At 42.3% G+C, this 21958-nt stretch overlaps 1 long non-coding RNA gene across 6 annotated transcripts; it reads right to left on the minus strand.

Moving 5' to 3' along the window:
* Window positions 1-2303: 2303 nt before the first annotated feature.
* Window positions 2304-6872, minus strand: LOC120967835 (uncharacterized). 6 transcript variants are annotated; one of them, XR_005761615.3, is made up of 6 exons: window positions 6398-6872; window positions 5463-6316; window positions 4700-4804; window positions 3445-4040; window positions 3299-3370; window positions 2304-2633 (listed from the first exon to the last, which is right to left on the minus strand). It is a non-coding gene; the product is annotated as an uncharacterized lncRNA (long non-coding RNA). The 6 variants fall into 6 exon arrangements; XR_005761617.3 differs by lacking the exon at window positions 3299-3370; XR_005761612.3 differs by having other exon boundaries at window positions 3299-4040.
* Between the last annotated feature and the right edge of the window lie 15086 nt (window positions 6873-21958).

Consider the following 21958-nt stretch of genomic DNA (forward strand, 5'->3'; position numbering starts at 1 on the left):
AATTTGATTTTCTTAGGAATACTCCATTTTCTTACGAACACGACGTCGTTGCGATGCCTCCAGATGCACCAGCAACAGAACATGAAGAATGTCGTGGCGAGGTGAGCGACATCTGGCAGATTGCGGACAGAGGCCACGGAAGGTGACCGGAACCCCAACGTGGCCCTGAAATCAACCACCAATGGGCAAGCATAGAGGAGGTGACTCGCTGACTGCAGCGGGGAATGGCGGAGTGGGCAACTATTCCACGCTCTAAAATTGAGGTTTAGAGCAATTAAAAAGGTGATTTTATTCCTGAATCATGCTTAACATTTCTTTAGCAAACAAGCACTACTAGCAGCCCGTTTCCAGATGTGCTTCTTGTTGGTTCATGTAGACATGCCAATGAAGGCCTGATAAAGAACAGAAAAAATACAATATATTGGTTTAATTGATCTCTTGTGTAGACCAAAATTAGCGAGTAAAGGAAATTTGATTTTGCTTCCAAATTCTTTCTGGGAGTTTATCCCAGGAATAATGTTTTGTTCCTATTTGAGTTGCAACGCATGACTTCCGGAGGCTACTCTTCCATTTGATGTTGCTGTTCAACAGCTCTCAAAGGCACAGAGCAAATCAGTTGGGCTTCTCGAAGAAAACATATTTTTGATAAATGATGTGCCATGCATCCTTCTGCGCACCTAATCGCCTGCTTAGAACAAATAAAATTAGTTGCATTTGCCTGTATTGTGGAGTGTCTATAGATGGCAGAATAGCTGCAGCCTTGCTTTCTACTAACCAGTTTCATTTTCTTTCAGAATCATGTTCCTGCTTTTTTCTCCTTGCTGTGAGTGTATTGGAGTATAGGGTTCTCCCTGGAGGGTCGTGTAATCAATGTGCTATCTGAGGCAATGTATAGAGTTCCAGTTCTGTTTTTCTTGAGGGCTGACCCTGTAAATTCTAGCTCTGTTTTCTTTGAGCTGATATGTAAATTCTTCAATGTTTAAATAAAGTTCAGCCTCAGGCCCTTAAAGATAATACTACTCCCCAGATTAAAAGGTGATGGTGTGTTTATATGTTAACAATAAGGTTCTCTTAGGAATGCCATTCAAATAAAAATATTTTGTGTAATTGAGGACGCAATTCCAGAAATGGTACCTCCAGAAAGATTACAACTGAGATTGCCATCACACCAAATCTAGATGAAACTATTGAGCGAAAAGGAGAAAACACAAATTGAATGCATCACTATCTCGTTGTTTCTCTAGGAGCAGAAAAAGATATTTTTAAAGGAACGGAGTATCATGTGATGCAGCTCGTGCACATAGAGGTAGTTTGATGCGGAGGTAAAGTTACCGTGCGAGCTTACTGTCTCTTACGGCAGTGGTTCGGGTGCGCAGACTTAGTAAGCGCCATAACTTACTTAGCATGCATGAGGGAAATTTACGTCACAACCTTTGTTTCTTATGGCAGCGCCATAACAGTTTCTCACAGGACGTAGCTTAGTGCCATGCATAATGTAAGATTACCTCTCTCCCTTTTATACGGCTGAGGAATGGTTTCTTCCTCCCCATAGTAATCTTACCTCACCTGTTTTTATTTCTTATGTTTCAAAACTCTGGATGTGGGATAGGCTGGGGTGAGGAATAAGAATTCCTCACCCAGGGTGACGAATAGCGCGACCCCACATCTGGGCTATTCTGTATTCAAGCGGTTGAATTGATGCTTTAACAATTTAGTTCAATTTTTTGTTTGCAATTTTTTCGTCGGAACGGGGCGTGTAATATATCGTTGAAAAGCTCTTGACAACTATATTTAAAGTATATTGAACGTTTTTGCAAAACCATCATGGTTTAAGAGCAGTTTTGAAAAAACCATTTTTTCAAAACCGAAAACGCGAATCGTATTTTGGATTCAATTTTCAAACGGTTTGTCGGAATTGAGCAAATAAGATGGTGTTGGAAAGCTGGTAAAAATCCGCATCTTCCATGTATGTATTGTTTTGTTTAAATTCTATATAATTTAAAATTAATTTGAAAAACGGTGAAATTCTAGGCGAAACGTATTTTTGCTTTTTTTGTAAACGGTTTGTCGGATTGATGCAAATGACACGGCGTTGGAAAGCTACGTAAAATGCGCAACTTTTTTGTATTGAAATGTTTTTCTAATTCATTACGATTTAAAAACGAATTCGAATACAGTCAAATTTGATTTCAAACGCGATTTTTTTGAAAAGTTTATTGAAACGAGGCAAATAATAAACCGTTCGAAAGATATCGAAAATGCAAAACTTGGTCATGTTGAACGTTTTATCAAATTCGCAACCATTGAGAAGTAATTTTGAATATGATGAGACACGTCGTGTTGTTTCCCGTCAGAAAAAACAGAGTATTTGTACTGATCTATGTGCATATTTGTACTGAGGTATTTTTCACAGAGTGGTTTTGAATGGTTCCGACAAAAGAGTACTTGAGCTAATGTTCGTATGGGTTTGTACTGAGCATGTTTTCACAAACTAGAGTTTATTCTGTTTTTATATGGTTCTCGTAATTTTATAACGGTTTACGGTATCACCCAGCTCACCAGTCCACCTCGGTGCTCCACCACCGGTCCCTCGGAAGAGCTGGCCCTTCGAGGAGCGGCGACCGTCGTTGGCCCTGGAAGCAAGAAAAGTGAATCGAGACGGTTAACTAGTTGAACTAAGATAGTCAACTAACTGATTGCAATAAAGAGTCTAAATCACTTTTCTTCTGGTGGAAGTGGAGGAATGGTTAGCAAAATACATAAATTCATTTTTATTAACACAAAAAATAACTGCAACGACCAGGACTACAAAATGCACTGTACAGGTAGAGAGTAAACATACAACTCCCATTCTAAAAAAGTCAAACTTAATAGCTCTCAGAGTTTGAACTATTGTACACTTTTTTGTCGAACTGATGCAAAAATCCCCCATGTAGCAAATTGTCATACAATATAAAACCGATGAACCGAACTGGTTCAATAACACAAACCGAACTTCTATATGTGCTTATTTATGAACTGATAATATAAATACGCAGTGAACTGGTAGACCTAGTGAGTTTTTCTTTTGTACAGAGCATATGTTTTACAAGCTACACAGGCAAGACATACATGATAAATTGTTCACAAAAGCATTTGAATCATGTTCAAGCACCCACATGAACACAAAAAAAAATCATCAGCGATTTGAACTTCAAAATGGACATTGTAAAAACAAATGGCAACATTTTTAAGCAACAAAAATTTGACAGCAATCAACTTTATAAAAACAACAAGCAAAAGTAGTGCAACAGCATACACATTCATCTCTTAAATCACTTCCTGTAATGCTTTCTACAGGTTAGTCGCATCCGTTTCAAGCAGCACAAGCCTGCATCCCATGGACCAAGTTATACATACAGCCTAGTGTAAGGCCATCGTTTCAGCGTGCATGGTATCACTGACCTCATTGACCTCCTCAAGATGATGACCTTGTCCCACTACAACAGCATACCGATTATTAAATATCAGCAGAATGTTACATTGCCGAGAGGTTTATGCTTCAAGCTCAATAAACTTTTTTCTTAATTAAAAGAATGAGAAAAGAAACTATAAACGAGATTCATACTATGAACAAATGAGCATAAAAATATTCTCTCCGCTACAGACTAAAAGAGACATCAGTACTAGAATGACTCGAGAAGAATTTTAGATTTGTAGCAGCACACGCACCAAACTTACTGATTTTTTCTTGAACTTATTTTAGGCGATTGCATCAGTACTAGAATGTTTAGACAAATAGTTCAGATTTGTAGCAGCACACACGAGAAACTTAAATTTTTTCATAGAATCAAAACAAACTTACAGAATTTTGAAAACAGAACTGACATTTTTTCTGCACATGCACCCAACAAATTTCACTTCTACAACTGTATGCATAAGTACCAAAAAAACAGTATGCTAATAAACCATTTTTTACCGCGGTGTCGGCTCACTCCATGCAACATCTCTGAACTTGGTGTATGTCAGCGGTAGAACTCCCCGGCCTTCCAAAACTTGTACTGAAGATATGTACCAAACAACAGTATGCATAAGTATTCCGAAGACATACAATAGCTACACACAGCCGTGAGTTACCAAAAAACACAACAGTTTGTGCATTTTGTATAAAGCTTTTATATGCATAACACAATGGCATTTTTTAGCACTACTTCTGCATTTTAGACATGCTATGCAAGAAATAACATGGTAACGGAAGTGAGTGAAATCAGATAAGATTGGTGAACTATGAAATGCATAAAAAAAGTAACACGGACACTATTTCTATGCCAAAATACATAAAGTTATGCTTTTTCAGGTGGCTAGCGTAGTGGGTATGAACTGGTTGCTCACCCGCAAAAAAAAAGGTATGAACTGGTTTCTTTTTTAATTGCCATATGCATAAAGTTATGCATCAGTATGTACTAGTAATTGTTTACTTGCTAGTAGTGTAAACGAAAGAATTACTACATCACATCAATCATATCCTTTATATAGGAAAGGGAGTGGCAATCCGTTTAATTAAATGGTTCACGGGATTACAACTAAGAAAAGTAGCAACACAATATTTCTGCAAATGCCACTTCGTAGTGGTTCAACTTGCAGTTACTAACTAGGACAGTTAGTGACTTTGTGTGTCCAAAAAAAGGCACGCATGACACATGCATTAGGGAGAAATTACCTCTACCTCCTGCCTGGATAGAGGATACGTACTTCCAATACACGAATAGCAGAACTGAAGAGTGGTTCTCGTCACCGGTCTGCAGTCGCTCTAGCCTCCCTCGTGCTGCATTCAGAGAGAATAAATTAGTGACAGAAAGGAGATTTAGAGAGGAAGCGAAAATACTTTTTTACAATAAAATTCACACACAACGAATTGAAACATTCAGTAGCCTGCAAGAAAATATTTTTTACACCTAATCTTTCAACTATCATAAACATCAATATAAACCTTATCTTCACTTCTCCTAGGCACTATCTGGACATGGTGAAGACTAGCTAATGTAAGGGTAGGCACAGAATGTTTAATATTGAACTTTTTGGTTAAGAGAAATTTTGAAAATGGCAAAAACATCAATTTTTCTTTCGAACTCGCAAAATGAAACAGTGGACTTATATGATCATTTTTTGAACGGCCTCGGTCTGGGAACATGGACTTATAGAAGTCAACCTTTTTGGGGTTTTAATTTAAATTTGGTTTCATGTCCGAACGGATGATGTCGTTAGCTCTAAACTTGAATAGCTTATGCAGTAGAGCTGATTGAATTTAAACAAAATAAAATGATTTGAAATTAAGTACTTGTGGCGGTTTGTTCGTTGAACTTATCTGGTAGCAACACATGAACTATCCTGTAGAGAATTTTTTTGAAATAGTTGAACTACCATGTAGAAAAGAAATTTCGTTGATACATATTCACCAACCAAAATAGACAGGAAGTTTCAACCTTTTATTTGCAGTCGGCAGCTAATCCAGATGCCAGGAGACAACACGCCGTCTGTGACACTTAAACAACACCTAGCAGACAACTCACAAGCAACCGCAGACCGTATCACGAGGCGGGGAAACCGGTGCTGAGCTAGAAGGGGACATCGGCGCTGCTGGAAGAGAGGCGGAAACGGCGTCCAATTCATTGTTGCATTGTCCAGGGGCACGATTTGGGAAGGTCTCCTTCCCTATGGCCACTGATGTTTTAACTTGTACAAAACAAAATAAATCAGTCGTCGACACTGATGACTAATTGCATCGTGTCAGGGATCCAGTACGTGCTCCACGGTCAATTGCTAGGCTTAGGTGGCTGCTAATTAACAACAACCAAATCCAGTCTTCCATTGGATCCTTATACATGGCTGGCTGGCTTGTACACAGTACACATGGGCATCCTCTGTCATCCTCTCAAGATCTTATAAGTACCGAGGAACTGAAATTCTGTAACTTCTTTATTAAAATGCAGAAGCGCATTAACATCAGAGGAGTGTCTTCATCGAAGTCCATGCTGAAGATCTGCAGTAGAAAGTCACGAGATTTTGACTCCGCCTCCATCGGCAGTTGCTCTAACGTCCCCAGATTACTAACCTTGAACTTTTGGTACACCATTATTAGAACTTTCTGGTTTTCCACATTTGCACTGACAATTTTCATACTTCTTCACAAAATCAAACTTCTGAACTTGTGTGATGACACTAATTGAACTTGCGAAGGAACACCCAGTACATGTCGATGGCTGTATCAATGGCAAAGGAAGGAGCTGTCAGCGCTCAAAATGGTGCAAAGGCCGTCAACGAAGTCCAAGTTGGTTTTCTGTGGCAAAAAAAATCAGAGATTAGGGAAGGTAGACAAAGATCAATAGAAAATTGGTTTGCTTTGGAAAAAAGTTCAGACCTTCCAGAAACAATGGCACGACATGGACGGCGGCCAGGAAACGGGACGAGGGAGGTCGGCCGGCGGTGGATCGAGGTGCCGCGCGCGGGGAAGAAGGATGGCTGGCGCCCGAGCGTGAGGGAGAGCAGAGGGGGAAGGCGGGGTGGAGGTTGGCGTACGGGAGGAGCTTGCGGCGGCCATGAGCGGGAGGAGCTTGCAGCGGTCGTTTGCACGGGGGAGGGATATAGCGGCCGTCGGTGCGGGGAGGGATGCGGCGGCCGTCGGTGCGGGGGAGGGATGCGGCGGCCGTCAGTGCGGGGGAGGGATGCGGCGGACGTTAGTGCGGGGAGGGAGGCGGTGGCCGGTGACGCGCAGGAGGGAGGCCGTGGCCGGCGCGCAGGAGGGTGGCGGCGGGCGGTGCTCGGGAGGGAGGCGAGGTGGCCAGTTCAGGATGTTTTTTTTTCGTGGGGTTCCTACGGGCGGGCATGTTTCTACCGGGTTGGGCCTTCGTCAAAATCGCATCGTGGCTCTATATAGTTGCGAGAGTAACAAAATCTAGTAACAGAATAGTCCAGCCCTATATATGTATTGTTCATTAGTTTATATTGTTCATTAGTTTATCACAGAATATATATAATATCATCACATATATGTAATGATACTTAACTACTAGGTACAATGCATAAAATTGAAAACGAACAATACTAAAACTAATAGTCCCTCCTGATGCGCGACGTCTTCCCAGCGCGAAGGCAGTACTCCGCCTCGCAACCCTTGACGTATTGATCTGGCTGTTGCTAGCGGACAAGCGCGGACCATCTTGCCATTTCATTGCGCGCCCACCGGAGCTCTTCGTCGGTGGCACGCTGGAGCTTATCGGCCCACCTCCATGCAGTGATGAGGCGCCTAGTGCCTTTAACCTTCCTCGCGAAGTAGCTGTCTTCGTACACCTCCTCCGCACGACAACGCGCCCGCCCCCAAAGCTCCACCTTCTCCTTTTCCCAGGCGGTATCACGGGCTTCACAGGCTGCCTGGTACTTGGCTTCCTCCTCCGCCATCTCCTTCTTGAACGTCGCTTGCCTGGCTTTCTCAGCCGGCGGCAGTGACTTCCACAGACAAAGATTGTACTGGCCCCAAAACCAATCCAAAGTTGGGGGGTCCGGCGCAACCTCGTCCGGCCGCGCGTAGGGGTCCTCCTCGTTGCTGCTCTTCGACTGAGCGTCCTCGGGGGCGGAGACTCCTCGTCGGCGCGTGGGCAGATCTGCGGCACCATGGCAGAGCTTTGAGAGAGAGAGAGGGCAAGCGAGCGAGGGGAGGATGTAGATGAGAATGTAGGCGGGACGGCGTGAGCAAGGTAGTATTTATTGGCGGCCGGAATCTAGATCGACGGGAACAGTACACACGCCGGTCGCCGGAATTTATGAGTACTGTAGTTTGAATTACACACGATTCCCGCATTAGAATTCGTGTGTGAACATAATAGCTGACGGTTTCCAATACAGAACCATGACTGATTAATAACCCCCGCCATTCACCTTCCAAACCTCGAGGTGCGAAATAGAGTGCCAATCGTGTGGGGGCCGGTTGTCTTGCCAGATCTTTACATTTTCTTTTTTGAACACCAAATATTTACATCGTCTGAAGATTTTTTTACTCGCACACAAGTACACAAAAATATGATTTTTCAAACAGTTATGATTAGCCGTTGCATGTAGATGTAGTTCAAATTTGAATTATGGTCATTAAATGGCTAGAAAATCACTTAAATTTCTTTAAAAGGTCAAATGACCCCTGAATTTTTAAAATTTTCACATGAAAGTTATATTAGTGCACGCTAAACATAGAAAAATTTGAAGGCCGTAAGGGGAAGCTATCTCCCGTTCATCATCAAACATGCATTGTTCCCTCTCGGAACCACTAGCCTTCTAGTGAGTTGCTCCGGTTTGTGAGGGGTGTGTGTCCAAACTTTCATCAAACATGCCAAATTTTTTACCACATCATCTTGGTGGCATGACATTACGTCAATCAAGGTTTCATGTTTTTCTGATCATTTTTTTATTTTTTGGAATTAAAATGCCATGGCACTCCATGCATACATATGCATGTGTCCATGTCGTGAGACCAATATGTTTTCAAATTCTTTCTAATTTACTACACATGAAATTAACTCGCACACAGGTATACAAATATGATTTTTTAAACCGTTATGGTTAGCCATTGCATGTAGATGTAGTTAAAATTTGAATTACGGTCATTAAATGGCTAGAAAATCACTTAAATGTGTTCAGAAGGTCAAATGACCCCTGAAATTTTCCAAATTATCACATGACATTTGCATTAGTGCTATACGTAGAAAAAATTTGAAGGCGTAAGAAGAAGCTATCTCCTGTTCGTCATCAAACATGCATTGTTCCCTCTCGGAACCACGAGCCTTCTAGTGAGTTGCTCCGGTTTGTGAGGGTGTGCGTCCAAACTTTCGTCAAACAGGCAATTTTTTTATCACATCATCTTAGTGGCATGACATTACATCAACCAAGGTTTCATGTGTTTCTGATTTTTTTTTGATTTTTTGGAATTCAAATGCCATGGCACTCCGTGCTTAATTGTGTCATAGCCGTTAGACCAATATGTTTGAAAATTTGATCCAATTTACTGCATATGGAATTAAATCGCACACAAGTACACAAATATGATTTTTCAAACCGTTATGGTTAGCCGTTGCATGTACATCTAGTTATAATTTGAATTACAGTCATTAAATGGCTAGAAAATCACTTAAATGTCTTCAAAATGTAAATGACCCCTGGAATTTTCCAAAATTTGACATGACAGTTGTATTAGTGCACATTACATGTAGAAAAAAAATTTGAAGACCGTAAGAGGAAGCTATCTCCCGTTCGTCATCAAACATGCATTGTTCCCTCTCGGAACCACGAGCCTTCTAGTGAGTTGCTCCGGTTTGTGAGGGGTGTGTGTCCAAACTTTCGTTAAACATGCCAAATTCTTTACCACATCATCTTGGTGGCATGACATTACATCAACCAAGGTTTCATGTGTTTCTGATGTTTTTTAATTTTTTGAAATTTAAATGCCATGGCACTCCATGCTTAATTGTGTCATAGCCGTTAGACCAATATGTTTGAAAATTCCTTCCAATTTAATGCACATGGAATTAAATCACACACATGTACACAAATATGATTTTTCAAACCGTTATGGTTAGCCGTTGCATGTACACCTAGTTCTAATTTCAATTACGGTCATTAAATGGCTAGAAAATAACTTAAATGTCTTCAAAAGGTCAAATGACCCCTGAAATTTTCCAAAATTTGACATGACAGTTGTATTAGTGCATGTTACACATAGAAAAAAATTGAAGGCCGTAAGAGGAAGCTATCTCCCGTATTCCATCAAACATGCATTGGTCCCTCTCGGAACCACGAGCCTTCTAGTGAGTTGCTCCGGTTTGTGAGGGGTGTGTGTCCAAACTTTCATCAAACATGCCAAAATTTTTATCACATCATCTTGGTGGCATGACATTACATCAATCAAGGTTTCATGTGTTCCTGATCTTTTTTTAATCTTTTGGAATTTAAATGCCATGGCACTCCATGCTTAATTGTGTCATAGCCGTTAGACCAATATGTTTGAAAATTCCTTCCAATTTACTGCACATGGAATTAAATCGCACACAAGTACACAAAATATGACTTTTGAAACCGTTATGGTTAGCTGTTGCATGTACATGTAGTTCAAATTTCAATTACGGTCATTAAATGGCTAGAAAATCACTTAAATGTTTTAAAAGGTCAAATGACCCCCGAAATTTTACAAAATTTGACATGACAGTTGTATTAGTGCTACAAATTTTTCTCGTACATTTAAAACACCATCCGTTGCCACTTTACTCCAAATTCGTCTTTCACAGCTAATAAAAAATATCTACAACATCACACACAGTTGTTTTGTAGGAACAGTTTGCGATGAAAATTTCTGGGTCTATTTAAGTCTTTCTCCTTAAGCTTCGCCGGCTCATCTGCTCCAATGCTGGCAACCCCCGAATCCATGAATACCGAACCCCATTCATGAACCCCCTTCTTGCAAAGATGACGCCGTGGAAACACTTCGTGAAGGCCCGTACGATGGTCGCGTCCCCCCCCCCCGAGCGCTGCCGCCTGCGCCGAGAGCGCGGCCGCCTACGCCGAGAGTGCCGCCGCATCCGCATTGAGCGTGGCCGCTTCCGCCGAGAGGGCGTCTGCGGCAGCCGACAAGGCAGCTGCAACAGTCGAGACGACTGCAGCTGCTGCTGCGACGGCGGCTGCAAACGCCGAGAGCGCTCGAGCTGCCGTCCGTGCCGCGATGTGACCCTGGCCCAGGTCAAGGCCATCCACACCAAGATATTTCAGGCCATCTCGGAGTCCAGCATGCAACCCACGTCCAAAAAGGCCAGGTGGCCATGGAGCACCTGCTTCCTCATGACGTCGCCGAGAGGGAGCTGGAGATGCAGGAGGCGGTGGAGATCGAGGAGCGCCGAGAGGAGGAGTTGCGTGTGGCCGAGGTCAAGGTAGAGAAGAGTCTGTCCGTCGAGGAATCGGTGGTGGAGTACTAACGCGAGCTCTGGCGCAACCACTATTATGAGTACTACAACCTTGAGGGTGGCGCCGAGGATGAGGACGAGGACGCGGTCGACTTCAGCAAGGGGGACGCGGAGTCCACCAATAGCGGCATGTCGGCAGGACAAGTCATCAACGTCTCATCTCACACCGGCGATGCATAGGCTGGCGCGGCAGCGGATTTGTTAAAATTATGCGTACTTAGGCTTTGTTTTTAATGTTGGTCTTTTGTTAGAGCAATGTTTAGGTCAATTGTCTCTGTTCAATTACTAAAATTGCTCGATTCAGTAAGTGTGATCTGTCTACTATATGCTCTTTTGTGTGCCCAAATTAGCAAGCGATGTTAAATTATGCAATGACGTACCCGGGGAAATTTCCACTAGGATTTGAATTATCAAGCTCATCCCATGCGCGTAAAGCAGAAGAATCATTTGCGACGCACACAATCGTTCAAAGTGAATGGTGTCCGGCGGCACCCCACGCAAAGTTTCCCTCCACATTTCGAAATTTTTGGCCTACCGCCAAAATATCCACCTCCCTTCCCTTCCCCCTTTTCTCCCCGACCACAAGTCACATTTCCCCTGTTTCCTCCTTCCTTCCTTCCTTCCTTCCTTCCTAAGCCATAGCCGCTTCCTCGCTCCCGCCATCTTGCATCCTACTGTCGGGGTCGCCATGGTCTTCTTCAAAGACCTCTCCAGCGGTTCCTCCTCCGACGCGACTCCTTCACCACTTGGGTATGCCTCTCTTCTCTCTCTCGGGCTATGACTTGGAATGAAGGATTTTTACCCGGCGGTCGATTTGAGTCATTTCTTCCTCTTGTAGCTCCCTAGGACCATCAGTGGCAACGAATGGAGCGGGATGACTGAAGATCTATCTGCTCGTTGTCACCAGCAATCTCCATGCGTGAAGCTAGTTGCGTTTGAATCTGTGGACAGCGGGAGGAAGTTTCTGGCATGTGCAGAGAAGGTTAGACCCTCTTTCGTTGTTACAAATCATTTGTTAGATGTGATTCAGACACTGTCATGGTCCCAACCCATTCATACCACACCTTCAACCAAACGCATCCTAAGACAGTGTCACCGTTTGTACCTGGTATCTAAAATTGTTGCCAGCTCATCTGTGGTGCCATTAGAAAATTATTTGGCACCGCTTCAGCAGTTTGTGCAGCCAACTTTGGTCCACACATCCGAGTAGCCAAGCAGTAAAATAATAAATCTTTATGGCACGAAGGAACTGGGCATCGGAGCAACTAGGTGCTCCGAAGTCCGGGTCCCTGATTTTTTTCCGCTGCATCGGCTCGCCAGTGCAGGGCACCGGTGCGAGATGTAGCAACAATTGTCTTTACACCAGTTTTGGCATACATAGTGGACGGCCATAGTGCTATTAGTTCTATGTTACTAAATTTGTGCATGTACACACTTGTTAGTATCAATTTGCTGCATCCAAACACTGTCGCTATGTTGCTGCAGTTATATTTACCTTCCTCATAAAATGTTCAATTTGTTATTTATTGTACATGAGTAAGAACTTGTAGCGTTGTTGTAGTTAATTATAGCTTCTGATGTTTCAGAATTTGGTTGTTGTCTCAGTAGCAATTAATTCATTTGCACATTGATCTTTTTGAGAAGATATGTCATACTTAACATGTTTCTTCAGTTTTTCAAAATAAGTATAGGTGGTTTTCTATGTTGCTATAAACCCATTTCCCCTACAATTGTTACTGATCTAGTTTTAAATATTATAGGATGAATGGAAGTGTTCTTACTTGGAGTGGGTTGATCAAGAGTGGCCACAGTCTTTGAAGATGTGCCTAGCAAAGCTCTGGAGCATGTATGAGAAAGAGAACACAGGTAGGCTTAGAGAAAGTGTTGTCAACGTTGAAGAATATTTGAAGATGCGGGATAAAAAGAGGAAGGTGGAGAATGAGCTCAGATTTTTTTAATCAGACTTTGCTAAGATGGTGTTGGCGAAGGAGGAGGCACTTTCCCAGTTGGCCAGTGCAAAACAGGTTCTTACTGAACTGAAAGCAGAGGTGGATAAGACGAGCGTGGATGATCTCGATTAGGGAAATGAATATATTGTTCTAATATTGTTCTTATGAAGTTGAACTAGCTATATGTTGTATTGTGATGTTTTCAGGTAGCTATCGTACTGTGATGTTAAATATATATTTATGTGCCTGATATGAAATTGGCAAACAGCTGTTCGATATGAAATGTGAATTTGCGTAATACTGGAATTATTAATTGTAAACTAATAAACCTGCTAAATGTGTCATGGAACTTTGCAAACGGTTCTAGTAATAAAAGCGCTTGTGATGGATAGCCCAATGCCACGCAGTTTTCTTCATCAAATCGTGTGTGATGTAGTTGATAAAAGCAAATAGTTAACCAAGGCAGAGCATGTGTGATAGTTACACCTATCACACACGAGCCTATAAATATACCTGTGTGGGATGTACATACGAACGGAAACGTTTTTCCTGAATTGACTGTGTGGGATGTACATATAAACGGAAACGTTTTCCCTGGATTGACTGTGTGGGATGTACATTCGAACGAAAACATTTTCCCTGGATTGACTGTGTGAGATGTACATACGAACGGAAACGTTTCCCCTGGATTGACTATGTGGGATGTACATAAGAATGGAAACATATTCCTTGGATTGACTGTGTGTGATATACATACGAACGGAAATATTTTTCTGGGATTCACCCTGTGGGATGTACATACGAACAGAAATGATTGGGTTTCGATGCCTCGCCCGATCGCACACGAGTCTCAAGAGGGCCTATCCCCGACGGTTTCTGGGTCGTGTGGGAAGGACCCCCTATCGCCCATACTCACTTGGTGACGGTTCCAAATGCCGTCGCGGAAAGGGGTTCAAAACCATTTGTATAGCACCGACGCGTACCAGTGAATGAAACTAACCTAGACCAACGTTATTTTCAGCAGAATAGTCATGATGTTATTTTTATGTAGAAATAATTTCTAAATTGGATGGGAATTTTTGAGGAATTATTTTGGAAAAAAAGAAGACCAACAAAGCAAAGATGGACCAGAGGGGGACCACTAGGCCTCCACACGGCCTGGTGGCGCCGGTGCACCCATGGTCACATGGGACCCATGCCCACCGCCTTTCAACGATTCCTTCACCCATAAGAAGACCCACGTCCACCATGTTTTTTGACACAGAGCCGCCACCACCTCCTGTTCTTCCTATGGTGATCAGATCTGGAATTTGTTTTGGGCTCCGGAGAGGGAATTCGTTGTCCTTGTCATCACTAACCCTTCTCCAATAATAATTTCATGATGCTCTCATCCATATATGAGTAATTCGTCTATAGGCACATGGAGGTACATGTGAATTGGATAAGATTACTTATGTAATAGATGTCACATTTGTTAGGGCTTGATGCCTAGTATCCAATATATCATGAGATTGATGTTGCTATGCTTAATGCTTGTCGCTAGGGCCTGAGTGTCGTGATTTCAAATCTGAACTCATTATGTTTTCATGAACATATTTCTGTTTTGGATAACATCTGCAAGTTGTATGCACCTGTTATTTTTCTGAACCGAGAGCCCAAAGTGACAATAGTTGGGGTATCAATGGGGATGGCTTTACCTTGAGGATTACATATATTCATTGATTGTTAATGCTTTGATCCAGTTCTCTATTAAAAGGAGCACCTTAGTTACCCTTAATTTCCATTAGGATCTCGCTCAAAAGGAAGGGTAGGACAAAAAATGTTGTGCAATTTCTTATCGAAAGCACGTGCAACTACGTACGAAATACATGCCTACATATGATTGATGAATTGGACCTATCACTCTATGTTATGACTATTGCATAATGATTCTCGTCCGAGCAAAGCACACTATCTACTTCCATGCCTACGCTTTCCATCGTTGTTGCTTTCTCTACAATTACTACTGTTCCAATCTGTTGCTTTTCTGCATTACTGTTTCTGTTACTATATATTTTGTCGTTACTACTATCATATTATTTTCCTACTAATAAATTGTGCCAAGTAAGTTATCTATCCAGATGTGGTTGAATTAACAACTCAACTGCTAAGGCTTCTAAATATTCTTTGGCTCTCCTTGTGTCGAATCAACAAATTTGGGTTAAAATACTTCCCTCGAAGACTGTTGCGATTTCCTACACTTGTGGTCATCGAGACTATTTTCTGGTGTCGTTGCCGAGGAGCATAGCTCTATTTATTAAGTTCACTTGGGAGTTATTTGTTTGGTGCAATTTAGCTATCACCATAGGAAAGTTCAAAGATACTAAGACCAATATCATGCCTTTCAAGACAAGGCAAGGTACAGACTTACCTACTAGATCTACTCTTGATTCACCTATTGTTTTGAGTCAACTTGTAACACCATGGAGACCATACACGCCCAAGAGAGATGTGGGACCACAATGTGTCAGAGAAAATTAAGGATGGGACCACCTGTGGTTGCAACCGACAAATGATGCGGGAGCCAGGACCATGGGCATGTGGCGACTAGGTGTCGCGGCCGACGACCGTGTTGTAATCAGCCAGGCGATTTTAACCTTTTCCCATCATGTATGCATGAGGTGGTGAATTATTCAGTCCGAAAAACTTATGTAGAGTTCCCGATCGACGGCGTGCGTCAAAGAAGTCCAACGACGGGGTTGTGTGGTGGGCGGGTCGGGGCATCCTTAGAGAGATCCCTGATTATTTTTGTTTTGAGGAGCTTAGATCAGGATTTCTTTTAGCTTTTGCTCCCGGCTCTTCATCATCTGCGTTGCACCCTCTTAGTGGTTTCTATCTTGCTCCACCACTAAAGAAGTCTATCGCCACTTTTGTTTGTGAAGGGACAATCGAGGCGCAAGTCTTGGGGCAAATGAGATTTTAGGGAAATAAGGATAGTGGAGGCCGTCTCATCCCTAATTTTCTGAATTGGGAGGCCGTTCCATTTTGTCAGTATTTCCATGTTTTGTTTGACAAACATAGGTGCCAGCAATTTTGTTTGACCCACATTTACTTCTACTGGCCTTGCACTTGATGGCAGCGAGGTTCAAAGGTACCTTGTTACTACCAATTAGCAAGCGTGTAGCAAAAAACTCGTAATGGCCAAGTGGCTAGTTTTTCCATGGGCAACTGAGAATTGTTTCGTTCACCTAATGGACTCGCCTCGGGAGAATATTTCATGGAAACCAACATTTATAGAAAACTTCATGGAAACCACATTTGAAAGTATTGAAAAAACCGAAGAAAAGAATGAGATGTTAATAGGTGATATTTTATTGCCATGCAAAATTCCTAGTTAAAACACACTAAAAAATGTGAGCTATGAAAAAGACAAATTCAACAATGAAAAGTGGCATCATTCAATGCTGATTTTGTGATTTTTATAGCTCACATCATGTAATGTGTTTGAACTTAAAATTTCGCATGACAATAAGACATCCTCGTCTTAACATCCCATATTTTTTTGAAAAACTTCAAAACATCTTTTCTGCGTGGTTTTCACCGATTCCACTGAATGTTTGTTTCCATGTGATACTCCCCCCCCCCCCCCCCCCCCCCCGAAATTCTCGGGTGTTGTTCATTAATCGGCCATCAACAATTTTAAAATCATCTCAAAAAGTACATATCTTTGACAAACTAAAGATCAACACAAAAGGTCTTTGACATGAAGCCATAACCTATCACCGACCAAGCGTCCTTGTTTGGGGCTCGAATGACAAACCAAAGATCAACACACAAGGTCTTTGACATGAAGCCATAACCTATCACCGACCAAGCATGCTTTTTTGGGGCTCGCGTCCTTGAAGCACTCCATTTGTAAGATAGCACGCTTGGTTCGTATATCTTAATTGAAAATGGCTACACTAACTCAGTGTGCTTTCACCTCCATGCTGCCCACCTGAAGTAGAAGAGCTAGATCCTTGAGCTGCAGGTGGACGGTGAGGCCATTTCAAAACCCATGGCTATGGAGGAAGCGAGTGGTTAATGTCAGTCTCTTGCAGCACCTCACCACGTGTCACATGGAGTCGTGTATTTCCATCTACACCAACTACATGGTCGTCTTTTGTCACCCCGATAAGTATCACAAATGGGGCATGAAATAACTTGAACCAGACGCCCTCATCATCACAGATCACGCCACATCACCGCATGCATGCACAAATGACGAAACTGATGATGTCACTGGGACTCTATAAGGTTTTTAGTTTTTAAAATGTTTATCTCTTAAATTAAAAATCCAATTAAAACACCATTTTCACCATTAAATCAGTCGCGACGAGATCTACGGAACTAGATCACATATTGATATATTTCGACGACTTTTTTTGAGCTTAAAAGTTTCCATGTTTATTGCACATAAATTACCATGGAGTTTACACTAAATTTGTCATGATATGTTTCAACTACTTTTTATTCTATGTTCAAAGTAAATTTTGACATGTTATAACAAAGGCAATTAAGAAACTAAGCTTGCCATGGTGAATTACTAAAATTTGCCATGATCCATGAAATAATTTTGACATTGTTTATAATTAAAAAGAAATTTGTCATCAGTTACTTTAAAAATGCATGGTCAATGACTCAAATTTGCCACGAACTAGAAACTAAAACTGTCATGGTGAATTACTTAAATTTTCCATGATACATGCACTAAAATTTCCATGGTTCAAACAAAATAATAGTTTCATGGTCAAAAGTCTAGACTTGCCATGATCTATAAACTAAAATTGGCATGATGTCAAAAAAAAATTTCCATGATGAATTACTAAAAGTTGCCATGATCCATGAATTAAATTTGTTGTGGTTAATTACTAAAAACTGCCATGGTCAATTAATAAAATTTGCTGTGAAAAGTAGTTGAAGTACAATGGTAGCTTTAAATCTAGAAGAAAAAAAATAGAAGAAACATATCATCGCAACTTTAGTGTACACACTACGGAAACTTCAGTGCAACATCATATCAACTTTTGTCCCAAAAAAAGTCATCGAAAACATGTCAATATGTGATCTAGTTTTGAAGACCTTATTGAGAAAGATTTAATGATGAAAATGGGGTTTTAATCACATTTTATTTAAGAGATAAAACATTTTTAAGTCCAAAGAACCAAAAAGATTCCACGTCATCTGTTTGATGTGGCAAAATGGATGGAAATGAGGGCGTTTGGACCATTTTGCTTCATGCCACACGTGTGGCACTTATCATGTGGGTTAATTAAAACATTGTTTTTCCTTTTCTTTTAGGGAGGGATCCCAAGAATAAAAGGTGTAAAACTAAGAGGAGTCGATCGTCTCGTTCACCTAATGGCCCCTCGCAGATTCTCGGGTGTTGTCCGTTAACCGATCACCCACAATCTTAAGACTAGCCACAATGGGTAGTAATATAGACTAGTAACATGGGCATGTTACTAGTCTATGTTACTACCTCTATATTGGGGAGTAATATATGTGTGGTAACATGCAACACTTCATTTATTAGGCTATAGACACATCTTGCCTTGATATGTGTGATGTTACTCATACTACTAGTACTAACTAGTTATGTTACTACTTTGCTCTCTTTCTTCATTTATTGCTTGCCACATTATATACTTTATCTAGATATGTGTGATGATACTACCTATGTTACTCCCACCGTGGGTAGTCTAACACCATCTCAACGTTCCTTATCTTTGGCAGAACTAAAGATCAACGCACAAGGTGTTGTCACAAAGTCATCGTTCGACCCTTGTGATCACGCATGAGAATACAGAGAAAATGAAAATTCTTGTGTGCACTAGAGTAGTACAATGGCGTCACAGGTTGGCATACTGATCGAGCTCAAGCTGTATAAAAACCATGTTAGGCCGCCACACACACCACATGCATGAAGCTGGGACTGAGCATCGAGCGTTAGCAACGTCTGAGGGGCCGATTACTCTTAATTGTGATTAACAGAGTCTTATGTATACACGTTCCGGGAAATGTTGCTGGTACGCCTCCATGGTGGCAACCCACTGCCCTCGTGCAACCACAAACTCCTCGAGCCGCATCATGTACACCTACGACACCGCACCCGCGACGAGGCATGGGCATAGCCCCCGCTTCTATGCTGGTACGCCTCCATGGTGGCAACCCACTCCCCTCGTGCAACCACAAACTCCTCGAGCCGCATCGTGTATATGTACGACACCGTGATGCATGGGTTCACGCTTGAGCTCACCCGCGATGAGGCACGGGCGGTTCCCAGGATCGCTGGTATGCTTAGCGTGCACGTTTAGACATAGCATATTGGTTTATATTTCTGTAATGTGACCCTGTGTAACTCCTTTCCTCTCCCGATCCTATCTCTCATGTTTCTCCTGTAACCAAATGAGTCCCTAAGATCGTTTGTTTCCTGTACGCCACGACAGAGGCTAATCCGTCCCAATAAATATACACCATGCTGCTCTTCATGCAGGGTAGAAATGCTTTCACAAATTCTTACATGGTATACAGAGCAATCCTCTTCCTGTCGATCTAGCGTTCTCCAACATCAATCTTGCCATGTCTTCCTCCTCGGCTCTAGTTGTTCTGAACCTCAGACTGCCACCAACCGAGAAGCTGTCAAGGGGGAACTTCCTCCTATGGAAGGCCCAAGTTATGCCACCCTTGCATGGAGCACAGGTCATCGACCTCCTGGACGACACCGATGCAGTGCCCCCGAAGACGGTGGAGTAGCAGCAGTCGGACAAAAGCACGACCATGGTGCCGAATCTGGTCTAGGGACTATGGTTGTCCAAGGACTAGCAGGTCCTCAGTTGTTTACTGAATTCCTTATCAAAGGAGATACTTGCACATGACATCGGTAAGGAAACAACCTTTGATTTTTGGACTGCACTCATGATCTTGTTCGCCTCGCAATCACAATCTCGGATCACAAACCCGAGAATAGCTATCGCCAACACCAGGGCAACATGACAAGTACCACGTTCATAGCCAAGATGAAGAGTCTCGGGGAGGAGTTAGCTGCTATTGGTCGGACAGTGTCTGATTCGAAGATGGTGGACTACATCCTCGCTGGCCTAGATCGTGTTATGATCCCATTGTTGCAGCAGTTGGCGCCATAAAAAAATTCTATCACCGTCGATGACCTCTTCTCGTAGATCGCCACCTTCGATCAAAGGATGGAGATGCTCGGTGATAGACCAAACGATGGCTTCCACACATCAGCAAACGTATCCAACAAGGGCGGCAGGGTATACCGTGGGAGAGGAACCAAGGGTAGCTACCGTCCAAGGCCATGCCAACAGCAGCAACATCCATGCCAACAACAACAACAACAGGAAGGAGACTTCCCCGAGTGCCAAATCTGTTTCAAATTTCATGTCAGCAATGCAAGATTGTGTTGGCATTGTTATGAGGAAAGTGACCCTCAAGAAATGGGGGTGAACACTATCACAAACTCCTATGACATTGACACTAATTGGTATGCAGACACTGGTGCTACAGAACACATCACACGAGAACTTGACAAGCTAACAATGCGAGAGAAGTACCACAGAGGCGACCAAGTGCACACCGCAAGCGGTTCAGGTATGGATATTACTCATATTGACAATACAATTGTTAAAACCCCTATAAAAGATTCACATCTAAATAATGTTTTTCATATCCTTCAAGCATCGAAAAATCTTGTCTCCATTCATTGCTTTGCCCTTGACAACAAAGTTCTCATCATATTTTATCTTTATTCATTTGTGATTAAGGATTTGGCAATGAGGAGAGTCATTCTTAGAGGAAAGTGTGAAGGAGGTCTCTATCCACTCATAACATCATCGTCATCTTCGTCATGGTCAAATAAACACACTTTCCGTACTAGGATCACATGTACTCATGATTGGAACTCTAGCAAGCATGCACAACTAATAAAGATCATTAAGGTAAAACCCAACCATAACATTAAGTGTAAAGTCCCCTTTAATCCCATAAGAAACCATTACTGCAGGATGCTGCTAACGCGACACTACGATCAGAGACCCTTTGACGAAACTATGTGTGATGCCATAATCGCAAACGGTGGTGTAAAAAACCCGCCAAAAAAGGTGCAAAACGTTTGCGATGGAGGATGCATCAAACACGGTTCAGAATTTAGTTGCGTGTGCGATGCAGGGCATATGAATCAAGTCAATTAACCGTTTGCGATGAGGAGGAACAAAAGAAACGGGCAGCCAGATGAAGGTGTGTGCGATGTACATCATACGGTTCACTCGGATGAACTGTTTGTGATTAGGCAACACAAAAAAATGGTCAGCCAGATCAAAGGTGTGTGCGATATACGGCATGCAGTTCACTCGGATGAACGATTTGCATTGAGACATGAGAACAGAAACGGTTTAAATGAATAAGATGTGTGTGATACGAGGCAAACAGGTCTGTAATCGTAAACATGTGTGAAGACCGATAACAACACAGACGATTACTGCTAACAAGCCGTGTGTGTTGTGAGCAAACGATTGCTGGTATACAATTGTGAGTGATTGATGAAAACATCAGCGACGGGTTCCATTGTTTAGTCCGTGTGCGATGTGATTTTCTTTGTCCGCACAATATCTACGCTCTGTCTACAGAGCATCAACATATATACTTAAAAAGACAGCATTGCATAACCAAATTAAGCATACAATTACATAAGTGACTACACACATAATATTTCCACACACCAAAGAAAGCAATTACATGCATACTAAATTAGGAGAAACGAGGATCTAATCATCTACTTATTGTTGCGACGATGCTTGCCATTGCTCTGCTTCCGGCTGGATCCCTGGCCGTTTTGGGGAAGGAGGGACTTCCTCATGTCAACAATCCGCCTGTACATGTCATAGCTCGTGTACGCCTCCTTGGCCACGTACACGACGTGAGCTTTGTCGAGTTTCTCCATCCAGGCCGAGTGCTAGGCACGCTTGTCCTTATTGCACGAATCCTTCATGTCTCTGTGGT

Source organism: Aegilops tauschii, chromosome 7 (assembly GCF_002575655.3).
Source record: "Aegilops tauschii subsp. strangulata cultivar AL8/78 chromosome 7, Aet v6.0, whole genome shotgun sequence".
Classification (NCBI taxonomy): domain Eukaryota; kingdom Viridiplantae; phylum Streptophyta; class Magnoliopsida; order Poales; family Poaceae; genus Aegilops; species Aegilops tauschii.